This window comes from Hyperolius riggenbachi, chromosome 6 (assembly GCF_040937935.1).
Source record: "Hyperolius riggenbachi isolate aHypRig1 chromosome 6, aHypRig1.pri, whole genome shotgun sequence".
NCBI lineage: Eukaryota > Metazoa > Chordata > Amphibia > Anura > Hyperoliidae > Hyperolius > Hyperolius riggenbachi.
In genome coordinates, this window is record NC_090651.1 from 278,460,694 (window position 1) to 278,482,416 (window position 21,723).

A 21,723-nucleotide genomic window follows, 5' to 3' on the forward strand; every position below is an offset into this window, starting at 1 on the left:
AGATTGGTAATTAACCTTTAAGACATTTAAGAGACTAAAAGTCATGTTACCCAACCTCATACATACTGACCAGCTTGGCGTTATCCCGCCAAGAGAGGCGAGGGAAAACACCCTTATGATGGTCTCCCTGATCCACAGGGCCCAAAAAGATACATTTTTATTTTTATTTTTACCATAAGACGCTCTTTTTCTCTCCAAAAAGTGGAGGAAAACAGTTAATATGTCTTATGGTCCGAATACACGGCCTGACGCCTGGTGCTCCTGCCCTGTGCTGAGATCACTCCAGACCTTCCTGAACTAGTCTTGTTCTGGTTCATCAAGTGGGCTATATTTATATTTGTCTTTCTTCCCTAAATAGAGGAGACCTGCCCCCCACTGGTTACTATTTGTTAGTCTTGCCACCTGAACACAGACGCCGTTGTGTCCAGTTTTCATCATCTGTAAGATTGATGTGTTGCTTAAAAGCAACAATGTGCTAAAAAGAAACCCCTCCTTACCCACCAGCACACATCAGTAGGGCATCCAGAGTCGGGCACTAATTTGCCGTGCCCAGTGAAGGTTCTATACTTTGAAGTAGGCACCCTATATATACACACATAATCAGCTTTGAAGCACTTCACAAGCTCTGTGATGTGCATGGACATACAAAGCTTTCCTATAAACATGCATTATTATTCTCTGCATCACCACATGACAGGATGCATTTTTACAGATAACACACTCATCTCTTGTGTTTCTAGGCTGTTTGCAACTGAAAATAAGTTCATCTTCAAGAGTACAAAGGCACAGGGAGAGTTTCAAAAGGCCTAAGGGACAATGCATTATAAGTGTGCATGAGCCCTCAGATCCAAAAACTGCACAGCCATCTGTACATACTGTATAGAGCACACAACATGCAAACACACATACTCCATACATATGCATACATTACACACAGCCAGTATCCCTCACTCATTATTTGCTGGGAACACACATACTACATGCATATGCATACATCGCACACAGCCAGTATCCCTCCCTCACTGTCTCCCTGTCCTGTGGAACTCCATAGCATAACTCTAGTTATCAGCTTGGTTTAGAGATCCTTGCTGTAAAAAGACAGCAAGGATGAGCAAATCAGGTTACAGATTTCTCTGCTCTCCCTTACCACTACTTCACACACTACTTAACACACTAGTCGAATCACATGTAGAAATGTGAACAGGAGTTACAAGCCGATGGCTTACCCTCTGGGCTGGAACCCACAAGAGCGTTTTTTTGAGCATTTTGGCAGCGCTGTGATACGCTAGCGTTTTGCCAAAACGCTCAGCTGATGTTAATGGATGGGGCAACTTCCACAGGAGCGTTTGCGTTTCCCAGAAATGCAAACGCAGGACCTGCAGCATTTTGGGAGCGTTAGCGCTTCAATGTAAAGTATTGAAACGCTAGCAGAAACGCTCAGCAAAACCTAAACTGAGCGGTTTTGCTAGCGTTTTGCGGTTAAGCACACTGTAACAAAATTAAAAATAATTCACAGGACCAATCAGGATAAAAACGCGAAACGCAAAACGCTACACAACCGCTGAGGAAAAAAATACACTGTTGCAAAACGCGACCGAAAACTCGCATGAATCCGCTTGCAAACCGCTCAGGCAAAACGCTAGCGGTTGCGTTTTGCGTTTGCGGATTTCAGTGGGTTCCAGGCCTTCGAGAAGAAGTCTCAGCAGGGGAAGGGAGGTGACTGAAGTGAATAATGATGAAAAAGGGAAGGGTTGTCAGGAGGTCTGTGGGACAGATAGCAAGGTGGGAGCTGGGAAAAAAGGGCGCATGCCGCTAGTGGACAAAAAGGGCGCCGCCATTCACTCCCATAATAAATAGCGTTTAATGGGCGCCGGGTAGGAAAAAAGGGCGCCGGAGCTAAATAAAGTTTATAAACGGCGCCAGGAGCTAAATAAAGTTTACAAACGGCGCCCGGAGCTGTTTAATGATTTATAACTGAACTTGTGGTGATTTACGTTTATAAAATGCACCCGTGCCGAATAACGTTTATGAAAATACTAAACATATTTATCTTATTTAAATAATTAAAACATTATTTAAAGTTTTATCCCTTACTGTTTGTAAAACATTATTATTCACAAAATAAAGCGATCAGTACGTAACGTAAATTGCAAAATATTTTTTTAATCCACAATTAGTAAAACATAATTATCCACATAATAAAGGGGGGTCTTAGGTTTAGGCACCAACAGGGGGGTCTTAGGTTTAGGCACCAACAGGGGGGTCTTAGGTTTAGGCATTAACAGGGGGGTCTTAGGTTTAGGCACCAACAGGGGGGTCTTAGGTTTAGGCATTAACAGGGGGGTCTTAGGTTTAGGCATTAACAGGGGGGTCTTAGGTTTAGGCACCAAGAGGGGGGTCTAGGGGTTAGGGGTAGGTACAGGGAGGGTTACTTAGGCACCAACAGGGGGGTCTTAGGTTTAGGCACCAACAGGGGGGTCTTAGGTTTAGGCACCAACAGGGGGGTCTTAGGTTTAGGCACCAACAGGGGGGTCTTAGGTTTAGGCACCAACAGGGGGGTCTTAGGTTTAGGCACCAACAGGGGGGTCTTAGGTTTAGGCACCAACAGGGGGGTCTTAGGTTTAGGCATTAACAGGGGGGTCTTAGGTTTAGGCACCAACAGGGGGGTCTTAGGTTTAGGCATTAACAGGGGGGTCTTAGGTTTAGGCATTAACAGGGGGGTCTTAGGTTTAGGCACCAAGAGGGGGGTCTAGGGGTTAGGGGTAGGTACAGGGAGGGTTACTTAGGCACCAACAGGGGGGTCTTAGGTTTAGGCACCAACAGGGGGGTCTTAGGTTTAGGCACCAACAGGGGGGTCTTAGGTTTAGGCACCAACAGGGGGGTCTTAGGTTTAGGCACCAACAGGGGGGTCTTAGGTTTAGGCACCAACAGGGGGGTCTTAGGTTTAGGCACCAACAGGGGGGTCTTAGGTTTAGGCACCAACAGGGGGGTCTTAGGTTTAGGCACCAACAGGGGGGTCTTAGGTTTAGGCATTAACAGGGGGTCTTAGGTTTAGGCACCAACAGGGGGGTCTTAGGTTTAGGCATTAACAGGGGGGTCTTAGGTTTAGGCATTAACAGGGGGGTCTTAGGTTTAGGCACCAAGAGGGGGGTCTAGGGGTTAGGGGTAGGTACAGGGAGGGTTACTTAGGCACCAACAGGGGGGTCTTAGGTTTAGGCACCAACAGGGGGGTCTTAGGTTTAGGCACCAACAGGGGGGTCTTAGGTTTAGGCACCAACAGGGGGGTCTTAGGTTTAGGCACCAACAGGGGGGTCTTAGGTTTAGGCACCAACAGGGGGGTCTTAGGTTTAGGCACCAACAGGGGGGTCTAGGGGTTAGGGGTAGGTACAGGGAGGGTTACTTAGGCACCAACAGGGGGGGTCTTAGGTTTAGGCACCAACAGGGGGGTCTTAGGTTTAGGCACCAACAGGGGAGTCTAGGGGTTAGGGATAGGTACAGGTAGGGTTCTGTGTAAGAGTAGGCTTAGGTATAGTTTTAGTAAAATTTTAGTAATAATTACTAATGTATTACAACACTTATTACGAACGTAGTTATATTTATATCATCTTTATAAACAATATTTTCAGATTTTATTATAAGAACAAACCATAAATGACTGTTATTCACAATAATATACAATTATAACAATTAAACATATATTATTGGTTTTTTTATAAACGTAATTATAAGTTTAACTTTTGAAACAGGGAAGATTAACGTTTTCACAATTTCCGATTTCATAAACATTATTTAATGATTTATAATTTTGTTAAACATTATTTGTAAACGAAATATAGCACACTACATTTATAAACCCTATTAATGATTAATTATTATTTAGAGTTTACACCCCGCGCCCTTTTTGTCCAGGCGCCCTTTTTGTACGTACGCAGCAAGGTGATGCTACTATTGAATGACATTTGGAATCTATATTATACCAGCAAGCATCCCCCTCAGAACTTGCAGCTCTGGTCAAGTGTCTGATAAGGGGCTTCACATGCTTCATGGTAGGACTCCCCTGGCGGGGCACCAGAATCCCTAGGACCCCATACACTTCTATCTCCAGTGATGTTCTATTGGCGGCCCTGCAGAATATAGAGTGTACAATGGTATGTGGTGTTAACATTTTGTTAAGTTGTTATTGCTACCTTTTGTGAGGTTGTTCTCCACTCTCATTTTCCCTCCTGCCCTATCCTACCCATCCCTTTATCCCTACACCCACCCCCCTTTCTCCTTATTCCTCCCTCTTTGTCACCAAGAGGCCTCATAATAACAAGTCAGAAGTATTATAACATTTACTGTTTCATGTATATTTTATAGTTTTATATACTGTTTTATGTTTGTTGAACCCATCACGTTTTTGACTTCAATAAAATCTGATTTTTGGCAAAAAAATAAATAAATACAGTAAATAATGCACACCCTGGTGGCTGTTTGTATTCTCGGAGCTCCTTTGCGTTCTTCTTACCTAATGATAATCAGATCCTGTCTGGTTACCTGGTTACCTCCAACGACTACAGGGGAAATAAAGGACAGCTCTTACTGCAGTTACAAAATACTGCAGTTTTTATGTGCTTTTATGTGCTTTAAAAAAGTATGTTACAACATTGATGTAGTCTATCTTTCTGTTAATTTAATGTAATTACCTTTTTCTACAGGATACCAGAGATTGCTTGCATATTTTTACTATTTAGGATGTTGTTTTTAAGTTGTATATAATTGTTTGTCATTGCTTAGCAACCACATGCTGCTACCAGCTTACCCTGTCCCTGATTAAAATTAAGTTCTTCCACATTACTGATTTGTTGTGTTTGTTATCTGAATGTATTCAAACCACACATTCTTCTTGAGAAGAGTCAAAGGATGCGATGAAATCCCCAGGCTTCACTTTCATGTACAAACATGTAAATATAGTGTCAGTCCTCACCCAGTATACACATACTGTATATTAATGAGAAGGAAAGTGACATATACATAGTAATTATCCTGGGTGGCCAGTGTAAAACACAAAACATACATATAAATATAAAATATGCATAATACTACATGGATCCATTGCATACATATATACTCATGTCACAAAGATACAGGTGCATGCAGAATCCAGGCTGCCTCCAGATGACAATACATATATTTAGCTGTAATCCACTTACAATCCCTATCAAGACAAGGTCTGCATCATTAACATAGGTGTAACAGATACACAAACATTATTATTTTTGTCAAGCATTTACATTTACACAGTACTGATATCTTCTCAAGTCCTTTACATAGTCATTATTTGATCCCTATCATAGTCATAGTCTTAAGCTCCGTCTACACGAGGCGATCCGGCGGCTCGATTAGCCACCAGATCGCCTCTTCCGCATCCCCGCGCGTACCCGGCGCGTCCCCGCTCGCCCGCGCGTGTGTCGGATTCGATCCTCCGCTCGTCCCCATCGGCGCCGCTTATCTTCCGCTCGATTCCCTGCCATTGTCCCCTCGTGGGGAATGAGCAGGGAATCGGCGGTGGCGAAATCCGACCTGACGGATCTTATCAATCGAGCCGCATCAGCGGCTCGATTGATAAGTTAAATTGACGTAACATCGCTCTGTGTAGACGGAGCTTTAGGCCAATTCTGTAAGAAACAGTTACCTTATATACTTGCGTATAAGCCTAATTTTTTTCAGCAAAAAAAAAGTGCTGAAAAGTTACCCCCTCAGCTTATACTGTATATGAGTCAGGGGAGCACAACGGATAGTGGAGCAAGTTTTGTTACTGCCAGAGGAGAGTAAGGATTGTGCACTAGTGATCCTGCTCTTGCCATCTAGCTCCCTGTTATGTCTGTGCCCCCATCCCCTGCAACATGGTGGGCAGAGTGTGCTGATAAAGAACACCTGTGTACACTGGCTTGCGCAATGACCAAGGATTCTTCCAGTGTGGCATCTGCTGTGTACCATGTCTATGATGCCATCTAGTGGTGTCTTGAGACACAGCTGTATCATTCTTGGGGCACATCTGGCTATGAAGAGGGGAAGCTGACTTATATTGGGGGCACATCTAGCTACTGTGTAGGGGTTATACTGCAGAGGGGGCTTATGTACGAGTCAATTACTGTTTCCTGTTTTCTGAAGGAAAAGTGGGTACCTAGGCTTATGCGTGGGTCAGCTTATCTGTGAGTATATGTGTTAATTTATTAGTATATTTTGGAGACAAATGAGTGCCCAGAGGAAACCTACACTAATCTGGGGAAATCATGCAGATTCCATGAAAATAGTGTCTTGGGTGACATTTTAACCTATAATCCTAGTCCTGCAAGGTAAGAAGGCTCATCATGACTTGTGATGACTTTGTACTTTAGAAAGAGCCAACACAGCTTGAAAAAGTACTATGTGTCCAAAACAGCGTCTGTCGCTGTTGATGACTACCTCTCTTTTTTTTCCAATAATAATTTTTATTGAGATGTATAAACTTTAACAACGTCTGTCGCTGTTGATGACTACCTCTCTTTTTTCCAATAATAATTTTTATTGAGATGTATAAACAGTAACAGCAAAGTAATAAACATTACAATATCATGAGACATGTCATTATATGCATCAATACATGCACTAATACAGATGATCGTTTTCATTGGAAGTACAGTGCTCGTTTTAAATCTGTATATGGTAGATTGCTTAAGTCCAGGAGAGCTCTAGTCAAATATATAAAAAGCAAAATGTATGTTGGAAGATCTTATCAAGATCTTCCTTATCAAGAGATCAAGAGATAGTTTAAAGTCTAGTATAGCTAGAAGTCATGAAAAAGTACCCAATCTCTATTTCAGTACTATTAGAAATAGCAAGATTGGTTACTTATTTCCTGAATTTCACAACACAACTCACAGCAGGTGTGATTTTGCTACAGCAAAAAATAAACTTCATAAGAAAGGTAATTGTCAACTAATGTTAAAGTAAATAAGTGGGGTGCAATCGAATGCGACCGGTGAGAGTAAAGCAAAACAAAAGTAATTTTAGAACTTGAACACAAAGAAACCATCTAACAGGTGCATATAATTCTTTTAAGTAATGATAGATAAATATTACGTGCTGGGGTGGTGATTTGTTTTCTATTGCGCAATAATTGATCTCTATTATAACTAACTTTAATAAAGAGCTGTATTTACTGATGTGGTGCTGTGGTGCGGTTACAGGGTCCTCTCTGCCTAGCAGCCCACGGCTGTCCCCATTTGGATGCTGGTCCTCTCCATTGCTACATTCTATGCCTATGATGCCTATGACAGCCGATCACACCAATTGACTGGTGGGAGGAAGGAGAGAGGGACAATAAATTAACAAATAAGCAAATTTATTAAAAAAAGAAAAAATATTTATTAAAAAAGTAAAACTAAACATAAGGGGAGCAATCAGACCCCACCAACAGAGAGCTCTGTTGGTGGGGAGAAAAGGGAGGGGGGGGGAAATCACTTGTGCACTTGTGTGCTGAGTTGTGCGGCCCTGCAACAAGGCTTTAAAGCTGCAGTGGCCCTTTTAGTAAAAAATGGCCTGGTCACTAGGGAGGTTTAACACAGCGGTCCTCAAGTGGTTAAAATGAAATAAATATGGCAGCATCCAAATACCTCTCTTTTCAGGTTTCCTTTAAAACAACGAGCTGTGTCCAAGCAATATTCATAATGCTAAGGAAAAGAAAGTCCTGTTTATGACACACCATGTTTGTACATTAATATAATACTAAGAGGGAACAAAAATCTAAAAACTTAAATAATTTCCTCAGAAACAGTTTTTAGTTCACTGATCAAGTGCTTTTGTATTGCGTCCAATAAAGTAATTATTATTATTATTATTATTATTATTATTATTATTATTATTGACACAACATATTCAGTGGCCCTGTAAGTAATAGTCATAGTCAAAGTATAATCATAATGGACATTAACTTTGATATACAGCATCATATCTATTTTCTGTTATTTCTAACATCATTCAGTTGCTGGCATATCTCATGGTAGCTATGTGCAGCAAAAGGTTTATTATTAAAAATGCTGTGAAATGCTAATATGTTTAAACATGCGCATAAAACACCAAACAGATAATACTAATGTGCATGAAGGTCCCCTCTTAGGGGCTCACGCTCTTATGTCTCTAACTAACACATTCCAATTAGGATGGAAGTCAAATAACCTTCCAGACTGCTGTTAGGATTTGGAGAGAAGCCATTGTGCCTGGAGAAAATCTTTGCAAACACTTGAAGAACATCCACGCATAGGTGGTCCCCAGAGAGGCTTAAACCCAATGCTACAAGGCAAAAGCGCAAAGCAGTTAGCTTCCCATGGTGATCCAGATAGATATAATTCCCTTACATTTTCAAAAAAAAAACATAAGTTAGTAATGTTTAATTATAGTTACATAAGAAGATATCCATAGACACGATAGTTTGGCCATCTGATGCAAATGTTATTAGCAATTTCAGCTAACCATCTGCTGAACAAATGGTTATTTACAAAGACCCACAAACAACCATTCTCGGTCAAAAACATAATCTGCTGGGTCATATTCTTTCTGGCCAAGAACTGCATAATCGTTGCAACCAACCAGAAAATTTTGATTTTAAAGTTGCATTGACCAATAATCATCATCAACCAGAGTTCAGAAATATCAAAAAGTGTTTGGCAAAGCCTTGGCAAAAGGGTAATAAACTAGTCAACACACTTAATTTACTATAAATCTATATAGGTGGTGCACCACAAGACAAAGTCCCCACAAGAGTTTGGTGCAGAAGACAATAATGCAGGGACTAGGCTACATGAATAGCAGATAGATAACTAGGGACAAAAAGCATAGCATAGTAGAAGAATGGGAAATTGTTAGCAGCGGGATACAGCAAGGTCAGTACTGGACCCAGTTAATTTATTTTATAATGACCTAGTAGATGAAAAGCAAAATGACATTGCCACCTTTGCAGATGATTCAACATTGTTTAAAACTATCAGCATGACTATTTGTGTGGGCTTATGGCAGATTAAATTAAATGCCCACTACTATAGAAAACTAAATGTGGTAAATATGGGAACATCTGACTTGGAGAAGAAAAATTGTTGAAAATAAATTAAGCCACTGTACTCATGGCCAAGCAGCAGAAGCTAAAGCAAATAAACATCTAGACACTTGTATACTACTGCCTCTGTATAAATCCCATGTGAGTCACCATATGAATACGGAGCGTTCGCATATAGTAGGAAGGTCTCTGGTGACCCTATTAAATGCTTAGATGGAGTCAGCAAAGGTTGGCTATTGTTCGCAAATTTTCATGGATATGGACCACATCGTGGTAGTCGTCCAATATTTTTTTCCATTGTAATTTGTCATTCTCAACAAATGGGCTGCAGAATAGCTCAGAAAGTGAAGTTCCTCTTTAGCAACAAAAAAGTAAGAAGTGAAAATAAAAGAATGCAAGGTTAAAGCCCAACGGAAACCTAAATGAATAGCAGAGACAATCCAAAATCAAGACAGCCATAAAAAGATCAGAGGTCAGAACAAGCTGGGTCAGTGGATGAAAAATAAACTCAGAAGAGCACCCACAAGACGAGGTAACACAGGAAAGCAAAGAATTGCAGAGTAGTGTTAAAATGAAATTCATTTTTGTAGAGGAAAAGGCAATCCCTTCAGCTCAGCTGTAGACTTTGCAAGGAATTATTTTTTTTCAGCTAGCTTGTACAAACACACACATCTCCTAGTAGGAAAAAAATGAAATGGGCTGAATAATTCACCTGGAAACACCTGGCTGGAGATGCCATAGTACAATGTTTGTTGACAGTTAGCAGGACCGCACTTAGAAAGCCTAAACGTTTAGTGGGTCTCATACAAAGTACACTTCAGGAACCATCTTGGGCCCCCTTGCAAATTCAAATTGTGAGCTTCCCTCCTTTGGGCCCACGAATATCAACATCTACCGAAATACTATCTGTACTTACCTTTTAAAGGACCACTGTCGCGAAAATCTTAAAATGTTAAATATTTGTAAACATACAAATAAGAAGCATGTTTCTTCAGTAGGTAGTAGAAATCTGACATTACCGACAGGTTTTGGGCTGCTCCATCTCTCCATAGGGGATTCTCAGCATGGATTTTATTCTTTATTAAGACACTCTTTGAAAAAGATTTATACAAAGATGCTGGCCAGCCTCCGTGCCTGTTGCACACTTTTTGGGCAGTTGGAGGGAGAAACTGCCATTCACTAAGTGCTTTTGAAAATAAAGAAAACCCTGAGAATCCCCCGTGAGGAAATGGGCTAGGCCAAAACCTGCTGGTTCTGTCAGATTTCTACTATCTACTGTAAGTGACAGCAACAAAAGAAAAAAGTAATTTATGGCTCATTTTACACTGAAAGAAACATACTCCTTATCTGTATACGCTTACATATATTTTAAATTTTCAGATATTTGTGACAGTGGTCCTTTAAATGTCCTGGCAGGTAGGCTCCAGCAGCTATCAACTTCTACAAAGCACATTGACAGCTATATTCACTGATTGTGCAAGCTTAGATGCAGTGGCTTAGCTAGAGATCATGAGACCCCACAGCAAAACTTTCCTGGGGCCCTCAGATGGAGGCACTCTTAAGTAATGCCACCTGCCCTACCCTCTGGATATGAGTTAATTGAACAGTTTAAATTTTCATGCAATAAAAACTGCACATTGTTCATGGGCCCTGAGACAAAGTCACAGGGTAGAGAAACACAAAAATGTTAAATATGTGATATATATGTGAATACATTAAAGGGATACTGTAGAGGGGTCGGGGGGAAATGAGCTGAACTTACCCGGGGCTTCTAATGGTCCCCCGCAGACATCCTGTGTTGGCGCAGCCACTCCCCAATGCTCCGGCCCCGCCTCCGGTTCACTTCTGAAATTTTTGACTTTAAAGTCAGAAAACCACTGCGCCTGCGTTGCCGTGTCCTCGATCCCGCTGATGTCATCAAGAGCGCACAGCGCAGGCCCAGTATGGTCTGTGTCTGCGCAGTACACTCCTGGTGCCATCAGCGGGAGTGAGGACACGGCAACGCAGGCGCAGTGGTTTTCTGACTTTAAAGTCAGAAATTCCAGAAGTGAACCGGAGGCAGGGCCGGAGCATTGGGGAACACAGGATGTCTGCGGGGGACCATTAGAAGCCCCGGGTAAGTTCAGCTCATTTTCCCCCGACCCCCCTACAGTATCCCTTTAAGCACTCACAGGGCCCCCTCCGCTCCAGGGCCGCATAGCAGCTGCTATGGCTATTGCTATGCCCCTGTCTAGATGGTTCTTAGCCAAGGTGGCCATTTGGGACCACCTCTGCTGAGAATATAGTGTACAGTGGTCCCTGATCCTCAATGCATTGGTGAGCGATCAACCTGGTGGATTGTCTCAGTCATGTGAAGGCCAAAGGCATTGTTTTCTACTCAACTCCCCTGCTCTATGCTTCTCTATTGAACATTACCCTGTAGTTCTCCCTCTTTAGCAACAGAATGTATTGCTAACCTGTAGGCTAGCTATACTTCTGCACAGAATTTGGTCCTGAACTACTGCCAGAGGGATCAAGTCCTCTTCACCGCAGGTAACAGTAATTGTGCATTTATATATTAAGGCCTAAAGGATCACTGTGTGTCTGTTGGCACATGAGCAGAGGGACCCACAGTGACATTCTCTTGCAGGTGCATTGTGCTTTACAGAATGTGAAGTAACTTATGGGAGTTTACTCGAATACATACTGACCGTAAGTCTCTGAGTTTTTGGTAAGTGAGTTAAAATCATTACAGTATATAGATAACGGTCCCACAAATTTTTGGTCTTATTCTAACAAGAAAGCAGCTTGTACATTTTCGTGGGTGACTTTTTAGCAAGAACATGAAAAAGAGACTGTCTGTGTGATAATTAATCCCCTGAGAAGTTACAGGCTGGCATCCCGCTGCCACTGCCAGGGAGAAGCACTTCAAAGCAGGACTGTCCGTCTGTTTGCGATAATAAGACAAGAACACAGAACACGGACACAGAGACTGTCACACATGAAAAGAGGAGAGGAGGAGCAGGGGACATCAGAGAGAGAGAGAGAGAGAGAGAAGAGGGTGAAATGACACTGACAGAGATGCTATCCTTCCACAGTAATATCGCTACTAAACTCTTCTTTAGGGGGCATCACAGTTAAACAGGAGTAGAAAGATCACAGATACATCTTCTTTCCTCCTCTGAACACTTATATATACACAGATTACTCATAAACACACATGGACCAATAGAATAACCTTCTTTTTCATTAAAATCTAGGCAAAGACAAGACAAATAACATTTATATTGCACTTTTCTCTTGGCAGACTCAAAGTGCCAGAGCTGCAGCCACAAGGACGCGCTCTAAACGCAGTAGCAGTGTTAGATAGTTTTGCCCAAGGTCTCTTACTGAATAGGTGCAGGCTTACTAAACAGGAAGAGATGAGATTCTAACCCTGGTCGCCTGTGTATTGCTGGAAATATACGGCTCGATTCTGAGCCATTTAGATGGCTCGATAGATAATTTCCGACATGTCCGATCTCCCGCCCGATCGATTCCGCACTCAATTCTGCATGGAGGACAATGGGAAAAGATAAGAAAAACGAGCGAAAGATAAGATAATTGCCTGCAGAATCAAGCGCGGAAAACGATCGGGCACAGAATCGAGCGGCAAAATCAAGCCAGAATTAGAGGCAGAACCCTTAACCATTATACTATCCAGCCACATAGGCTATCATTCATAAAGCATTTCCGCATGCGGAAATGCTTAAAACAGCTGACTTTACCGAACACTTGGAAAGTATTGCATTCATAAAGCCTCTTTCCGCATGAAAAACTGACACTACCGAGCAGAGTGATAAATCACCGCCTTGTGCGGTGATTATCGGAAAAAATTTAACAAAATTTAACAAAATGTAAATTCATAAAGAATACCGCAAGCGGTATGAGGTCGGGAAGTACCGCTCCCTCTGATGCGGCGATACCAATGTAAAGTGAATGGAGACACAGACCTCCCAAGCAGCTGCAGTAGAGCGGAACATGGAGAAATGTATCAACTTGGCTGCTTCCTGTGCTTCCGCCCAGGGAATCTCCGCACTGCTATCGCAACTGGATACATTTTTATGAATGCCCACCCAGAAGTCTAAAATACCGGCAGCGGTGTTTTCCCGCATTGATTCTCCTTACCGACAGCTCCTTTATGAATGATAGCCATACAATTTATATGTTACACAAAATAAAGGATCATTATCAGATTTTAACTCCTTTATTTTGAATTATTGTTACTAACCACATCAGCATAATGCACACACAGATATTCTAATCTGCCCAATGATGAGTAGCGGGAATTGTCTTCTTAGAGTTTTACTTTTTTTGCCAAAGCTTCCCGCAAATGGGATTGTGAAGATTGGGCATTACAGAATAGTAGGGGTTTGTTCTTTGTTTCTCACATATTTTTATGTTTACTAGGCATTCTTTGCTTTAAAGATGACAGCTCAGCGCTGACCCATTCGTGGCACAACAAAGAAATAAATCCCCATACATGAATTCTGGTATTCTGACTTTATTTACTGGAGAAAAAGAATTTAGCAAAGAGTACAAGAGGCTCCTATTTTCATGATAAAAGAAAGAGGTCAGAATATAAAGACCACAGTGAAAAAAAAAGCCAAATACAAGTTTAAGATGGAGGAGTCATTGTTCAGAAAGCCTCAGAGGGCGGCTGATTCAGAAGAAGGGAATTTCTGAGAAAATGGTTGAATTGGCAGAAGACTCATCAGGATGGCGCTGCATTCAGAGCATGCAATTTTCAACCATGTACTGTATAATACCCCCCAACCTTCAGAGATGGGAAAAAGGGACACTTCAAACCACACAAAGATTTAAGCAAAGGATGAATCTCAGGTTATTCACATCATGAAGAATTCATGAACGAAAGGTACTATTCCATGCCTTTATAAATGCCTACAATGACCGCCACACATAAAAAAAAATGTTTCAGAAAAATATTTTACACTAAAAGGATATCCAAAGGGAAAAATAAAGATTAAGATTTACTTTCCTAGTCTATCTGGTCCAGTGTTGCAGTCCTTTGTCCTTCAGTGTGCCACTGTCACCTCCGTAAGATTACCGACCCCAGCCGGCGTTCAAGCTTTTGTGCATGCATGGGTGCACCACTTGCCTCTTGTGATCACGCTTCTCTGGCTCGGAGAATTCTATAATAGAGCTATTCACAAAGACTTGGAACTATGCAAGCCCAGAACACTCCTGACCATGGGAGCCCAACTATGAGAGGTGCACCCATGCATGTGTAGAGGCCTATGACCCAGATGGGGTCGGCAAACGTAAGTAGTTGAAAGCAGCACCCTGGACAACAATGGAACTTCACTGCTGGACCAGATAGACTTCTAGGGGCTGGAAGAAGCCCCAGAAAAGTAAAGCTTACCCTTTATTTTTCCTCTAAATAGCCCCTTCAGTTCAGCTCTGTGGGATTACTAGGATTAATTGCAAACTACCTTATTTCAACTCACTTACAGTAAGTCATCAGTTATCATTTATTCAAGTGAAACATTGGTCATTCATTCTTTTCCATAAAATACCAAATGTTATTGCATAACAAGTTCAATAATCAGGATTGGTAACAATGACAGGTTATATCAAACTATTCCATCTAGTAGAGGGCAAGAAGATATCATGCCACGCTACAGGTATGTGGGTCTGACACCTACCATGGTTCCTGTTGGGGGTGGAGATTGATTAAATACAATGTATTAACCACATAGGGCTTGATTCACAAAGTGGTGCTAACCTTCTTAGCACGTCTAAAGTCTTTAGACGCGCTAACCAGGGTGCTAAGTAGGTTAGCACCGGATTTCTCAATCAGATCGCGCGCTAACTTTGCGCGCACAAAGTTTTATGCGCGAAAAGCTTGTTTAGACGTGCTAAGGGGGTTTTCACAGGCGCGCTAACAGTTAGCACCGCTTTGTGAATCAAGCCCATACTGTATACAAAGTTAAAGACTGCTACTAGAATGAATGTCATTTGCAATACGTGAGATGCACTATATGACCTCTTTGGCTGCGCATTTCTATGCATCGTAAAGATGCCACATGATCCCTTACTAACCTATCGCATGTAGCTAAACATTGTCCTGAGTCCACCATTAGTCTCCTTTTCTTTTCAAGGCATAGAAAGATTTTTTTCCCTCAAGGTTTACATAAAAAATTTCTGACTAGGGGCTCGATTCACAAAAGGGTGCTAACTCAATTAGTACGCCTAAAAGCTTTAGGCGTGCTAAGGGGCTTTTAGGTGTGCTAACTAAGTTAGCACCCTTTTGTGAATCAAGTCCTAAGAAGGATGTATATGTTGGGTACCCGTGCCCCTAGTTGTCTCAATGTTGAGTGGGACTTCAATTTGCTTTATTTATTGCTGGTTCTTTATTTATCCTTTTTCTTGCGCAATGCGCATTTCAATCAACTTTTTGTATGTATGTATCATTAAAGTGACTACTTTCATATTTTTTCCTCTGGGACAAGATGTCCTTACAGGATTTGGGAGTGACCTGGAAAGGAGATCCAGTCCTTTTAAATGTCTTGATTGTGGTTTTATTGATGTCTATGACTGAGGACCATGGTGGTCCAAAACATGTTAGCTATTCTTAGAAATATTCTATATTTAGCCGATTTGGAACCGTGTATAGGTAAAACTACATGGCACTCGTGGCTACCTGAGCCTGGTGCAGCATAGTGCATGGGATGAAACAGAGCAGGCTTTCTCAACCAGGGTTCCCTGGAACCCCAGGGTGTCACCGCTGACACAGAACTCAGCTGTATAAAGACAGCTGAGCTCTGTAACATGGTCAGGAGCCGTTTTCATTGGCTCCTGACCTCCTGATCACTGTGAGCCAATCAGAGTGATCAGAAAGTGCAAAAGTAAAAAAAAAAAAAAAAAAAAGACAAAGGGACCAGAGCCTTTGGTCCGCAATCAGTAAATTTATATAGAATAAAACTGTTTTGGTATGGACATGTTGCAGATGGCTTTACCTTGTTGCTTATAGTCCACACAGGTCCCATGACCCTGCATACTGCAAAGGCCTGTATTACCCAGGCAGGTGGATTGAGTAGTAGTACTCTCCTACATGAGACCTGCTTTGGAACCATTTGATTGGTTCATTTTCAAACTACAACCATTTGCATTAAAACCTGTAAAATTCTTCAGAAATTCAGAAGTATTTGCATATTATTAACCAGCCCAACTCAGTGGGGAACTTTTATGGACCTCAGAGAGTACTTGAACTTGTTGTAGCAAATTCATTATAGTAAGTTATGAGTAAAACAAGAACACATAAATTACATCTAAACATCCAGGATAAGCATCTTTTAGTTAAATAACTTTATAAGTTAGTGTTTGGAAAGCATTCATGCACACTATGGTGTACTCCTAATAAATAAATATGTGTGATAAAGATAAAACACCTCTGATCACAGTGAAAATGTTAATAGTTTTATTTAGAAGTGAGAGTTAAAGCATGAAGCAAACACTTAAAAAAGAATAGAGATAAGAGAAAGAGAGGTTACATGTGCATAGTCCCCACGGACCAGCAAGTTATGGGGGACCTAATAAGCAAAATCTTGCCTTGTAGCTACTCTGTCCATCTAAAGCTTCCTGGCCCAGGGAGACAGAAGAGTGCTCTCTGACCATCTGATAAAGATAAAAACAACACCTCTGGTAATAGTAAAAAACAAATGTTAACAGGTTTATTTTGAAGTGAGACTTAAGGTCCCCATATACTTGCTCAATTTTTTCTGGTAGATCTGATCGAATCTGCCAGAGATCGATGCCACAACATGACTGCCTTGATCATTACGCAGATTGATTTCCAAGCAAAATCGATCAAAACTATTGATTTTGCAGGCTGGAAAGATCTTGCTCAAAAAGGGCTGGTTGGGTGCACGGTAATAGTGACATTCGATTTCAAGACATCCCAGTGGACCCCCAGCAAGTCTCTTCCCATTTAAAATATGTACCCTCAGGCCGCCCAGCGTGTTTGTAGTGGAGTTTACACTCATCTTTGTGGTGGGGAGCTCCCACTGTGTCCTGTCTTCTCTCCATCGCTGCCTAGGTGATTGGTGATAGGTGGCTAAGTACAGTTAGTGGTGCTCGGATACCCCGATCCACGGATTCGACAACCACAACCGTGGTTAAAAAAAAAAACCCGGAACTGTTGTGATTGCTTTCCGGATTTGAAACTGAAACGTGAATTTGAACCAGATTTTTGTCGTGAATGAGTCAGTCACGACCATCCGTGATCCAGATTTTCTTTTAACGCTAATAGCAAAGCCCCCATACATGCTACAATCCCCAAAATTGCATGGGTTATAAAGGTGATAAGGGGCTACAACTTAAAAAAAAATCAAAAAGGACTTTTAGTTTTTGAGAAAATGGATTTTAAAGTTAAATCAAAGCTTGAAATGCGGCTAGTAATTGGTAATAATTGTTTTTAAACAGGGAAATACACTTTAAGCAATCACAGAGGTGATGGTGAGTCCCAATGGCACCTGGCGGTGGTGGTACCACTGGAGGAGGATGAGACAAGTGGGCGACGCCACAAAGAAAACCCAGAGAGGTTTTTGTCAATTTTTTTTCTTTCTCCTTGCAGTGATAGCAATGACATGACAGCAGAGTTGTCAGTGGACCCTGGCGTTGGGAACGCAGACTTTAGTAGCGAGTCAGGAGGACTAAGTGGTCAGTGCGGCAGCACAGAACGACCATGGCATCTCACTGGTAGTACCACAGTATGATAATACTGCCCAAAAAAAATATTTGCAACCGTGAACCCTGGTGTTGGGAACACAGGTTTCAGTAGCGAGTCAGGAGGACTAAGCGGTCAGTGCAGCAGCACAGAATAACCATGGCACCTCACTGGTAGTACCACAGCCAAAAAATGAACCAAGGCAGGCAGGTTCTAACTTGCTTTGGATAGGCAGGCATGGTTAAATTGCAGCAGCCACTTCATGTCCCCCTGGCGCCGACAACAGGGGCCAGGAAGTCACCATCCACCCAAACCTGGTTTATTTTCAGGAAGGAGAGTTTGTCCACAGAAGCGTGGGGCAGCCAAGAGTGCTTCTCGCTGACCACGCCACTGGCCGCACTGAAGTATCTCTCGGAGAGGACACTGGACGGGGAGCAGGACAAGACTTCCAGGGTGTACTGGGCAAGCTCACTCCAGATGTCCAGTCTCTTGACCCAGTACTCCATGGGGTCCATGGAGCTGTCGGCGGTGTCAAGCCCAGTAAATGACCCCATGTAGTCAGACACCATGCTGGTCAGTCGCTGGTGGTGGTTGGAGGAGGATGCTGTGTCTGCTGGCACCTCTGTTCTGGGCATCTGCACTGTATACAGGCTCTTGCTTAGGCTCATCAGGTCTCCAGTGCTGTTGCTGTTGCTGTTGCTGCTGCTGGGAGTGCTGCTCACAGCGGAGGTCTGGGATGAAGTCATGATGTCCATCAACACCTCAGGTTCAAGCTGCTCAACCACCACACAGGGACCCAAAGGTTTGAAAAATTGTGATACCGGCGTCGGCTGACTCGGCCCAGGCTCTGCTGCACCCCGACCCTGTACAGTTGAGAGCCCTCTCCCTGGCCATGGAGAAGTCCCAGAAGTGGTGGAGGCAATGGCACTCCCTCTCCTGCCATACCCATGACCCCTGCCAGACATGTTGCATGACAAATATTTCAAGGTGGAGAAAGTGTGCTGATTTTTACAGTCAATACATGTGGGGGCTTGGGGACAGACGTAATAGAACAGGGAGCTTTTATTGATTTTTCAGTAAAGGAAAAAATAAATAAATAAATACAGTAATAGAACACGAAAATCAGTGGACAGCGCTGCGGTCTGCCTGCACTATGCGTAAAAGGAAAAGGTTGCACACTATGAGCACAGTACAATGTCACTAACTTAACTTAGTGATTGAACAACAGTGGCAGTGACTGTCTGCAAGTAGTAACTGAAAATTATCACTGGCTAATGAGCTGAATATAAGTGATCAGTGATACAGTAAAATACAATAAAAAAGAGCACAAACAGTAGTGGGCAGCTGTCTGCGTGCACTATATGCACAGCAAACTAAATGGTTGCAAGCTAGGAGCACAGTACAATGTCACTGACTTAACTTAGTGACTGAACAACAGTGGCAGTGACTGTCTGCAAGTAGTAACTGAAGATTATCACTGGCTAATTAGCTGAATATAAGTGATCAGTGATACAGTAAAAAAAAAAATAACAAAAAGCACAGTGGACAGCTGTCTGCGTGCACTATGCGCACAGCAAGCTAACAGCCAGGCGGCACACTAGACTAGTACCACACAGTAGAAGGTCACAGAGTAAACCTAGTGACCGACCAGTGACAGTAACTGCAACTAACTGAAGTTGATCACTGGCTGGCTGGCAGGCTCAGCTAGCTAACAAGTATACAGTACAGCAGTATAAGCAGTCTGAACCTGCCTGCCTTCCTGCACTAAGCCCAGCAATCACTAGTACACTATCCCACTATGATTACACTGACTACAGCTAACTGCAGTAATAAATCACTAACAGGCTAGCTACCTAAATACAACTGCCCAAAACACTATTAGAGCAATGTTAGGAGAAAAAAGGCTATGTATTTCACATTATAACACTCTTGCTGAAGCAACAGTGGCCTGGAGATGATCCTCTCAGTGCCACAGTCTAGCAAGGATGGAGCTGGCTTCAATGGCCGCTGCTTTATATACAGGATGGGAGGGCACAGCCTCCTCCTATGATTGGTTGCTAGGGTCTGGCTGGGCGCCCAGGGAAGTCATTTCCACCAATTTCTGCCCATTTCCGCTAATCACGACCTAACCACGGCTTCCCTGCCACGTTCACGATCGTGAATGGATCCGGAATTTACAAAATCACGGACTGTCGTGGCCGTGTTCCGTGGTTCCATTTCAATCCAATCCGGGGTCTGGATTTCAAAGCCAAATAGTAAAACAATGCTCATGATTCATGGCTAATCCGTGATCACAAGTTTGTGGTGAGCACCACTACGTACAGTACATGCCATCTGGTCATGGGGTAAGGGAGGAGTGCACAAGTGGACAGGCGAGCTCAAGCTCTGCTGCAAACACTCTGAATGGCCTGGGGGGGGCACATTAGACTGCAGAGACCTGGGGGCCTGGCAGGCAGTGGCGGCTCCACAGATTTTTTGTATAGATTTCATGCTGAAATCTATTGAAAATCTGGGTACAGTATGTAGCAGTAATGTATACCTCATTGATCAGATTCTATCAGAGAAGGATATATCTAATGATCTAATCTTGTGGCCATCAAGTGTTTGACCAACTTTACAGCATCAAAGTGTAAAAAGATAAAGAGAGTTAACATGTAAACCAAAGGCAACCAGAGTTGAAAATCAAAATACAAGACAAAGATTAGGCCTTCATGTTGCATAGAGGGTAGTGTTGGGCGAACACCTGGATGTTCGGGTTCGGGAAAGTTCGCCGAACATGGCCGCAATGTTCGGCATGTTCGGGCCAAACCCCGAACTCCCCGAACATCCCGCTTTTGGGGGCCCTATGGGGTCGCAGGCATAAGGGGGGAGCATTCCCCGATCGCGGGGGGGGGTCGGAAATTCCCCCCACCCCCTCTGCTAGCGCTCCCCCCTCTGCCCGCTTCCCCATACAAAAGTTTCAGGAAGTACCGGTCCGGTGGTAGTGGGTGGCTGGCAGTGGGCGGCACTGTGAAGTGAGTGACTGAGGAGGAGGAGTCCGGAGAGTGACGGGTTGAGGGAGGCCGGGCAGCGGGCAGTTCAGCAGTAGTACTACTGCTGAACCGCCCGCTGCCCGGCCTCCCTCAACGCGTCACTCTCCGGACTCCTCCTCCTCAGTCACTCACTTCACAGTGCCGCCCACTGCCAGCCACCCACTACCACCAGACCGGTACTTCCTGAAACTTTTGTATGGGGAAGCGGGCAGAGGGGGGAGCGCTAGCGGAGGGGGTGGGGGGAATTTCCAACCCCCCCCCGCGATCGGGGCATGCTCCCCCCTTATGCCTGCGACCCCATAGGGGGGCAGTATTCGGCCGAACAGGGGCCCTGTTCGGCCCTGTTCGGTGGCCATTTAGTAGTTCGTGGCGAACCCGAACTTAAAAGGCCGAACACCATCGGGTGTTCGGCCGAACGCGAACATCACCCGAACAGGGTGATGTTCTGCAGAACCCGAACAGTGGCGAACACTGTTCGCCCAACACTAATAGAGGGCCATACGTCTTCTATGCAAACTGTGTAATGTAAGAACAGGACCTGCCTGTGATACAAGGAGCTTTAGCACTACAGTAGAATTATAAGGCACTATAAGACAGCATAAAACATTGATAAACATGAATAACCAATAGCAAAGCACAAAATAATTGTTTACTTTATCATGTGTCGAGGGGTACTGGAGATGATGTCAAAGTACATTTGAACTGAGGGGGATATTTATTATTTATTATTATTATTTATTTATTGTATTTATAAAGCGCCAACATATTACGCAGCGCTGAACATTAATTTAGGTTACAGACAATATTTAGGGGTGACATACAGCAATATGACAATACAGGAATACAAGAAAACCAGATCACACAGCACAGTATTAGTACAAGGTAATGCTTAGTCAGTCACTGGATGAAGC

At 43.1% G+C, this 21,723-nt stretch overlaps 1 long non-coding RNA gene across 2 annotated transcripts in view; it reads right to left on the reverse strand.

Annotated features, from left to right (window-relative positions):
- The window catches only part of LOC137522759 (uncharacterized), a 50,279-nt gene that overhangs the window by 21,126 nt on the left and 7,430 nt on the right, over positions 1-21,723 (reverse strand). Inside the window, exon 1 of one of the 2 annotated variants that reach the window (XR_011022431.1) lies at positions 4,686-4,743. The exons of the other annotated variant lie outside the window; for it this stretch is intronic. This is a non-coding gene — a long non-coding RNA (uncharacterized lncRNA). Of the gene's footprint in view, positions 1-4,685; positions 4,744-21,723 lie in introns of those variants that run through there. 2 annotated transcript variants of the gene reach the window in all.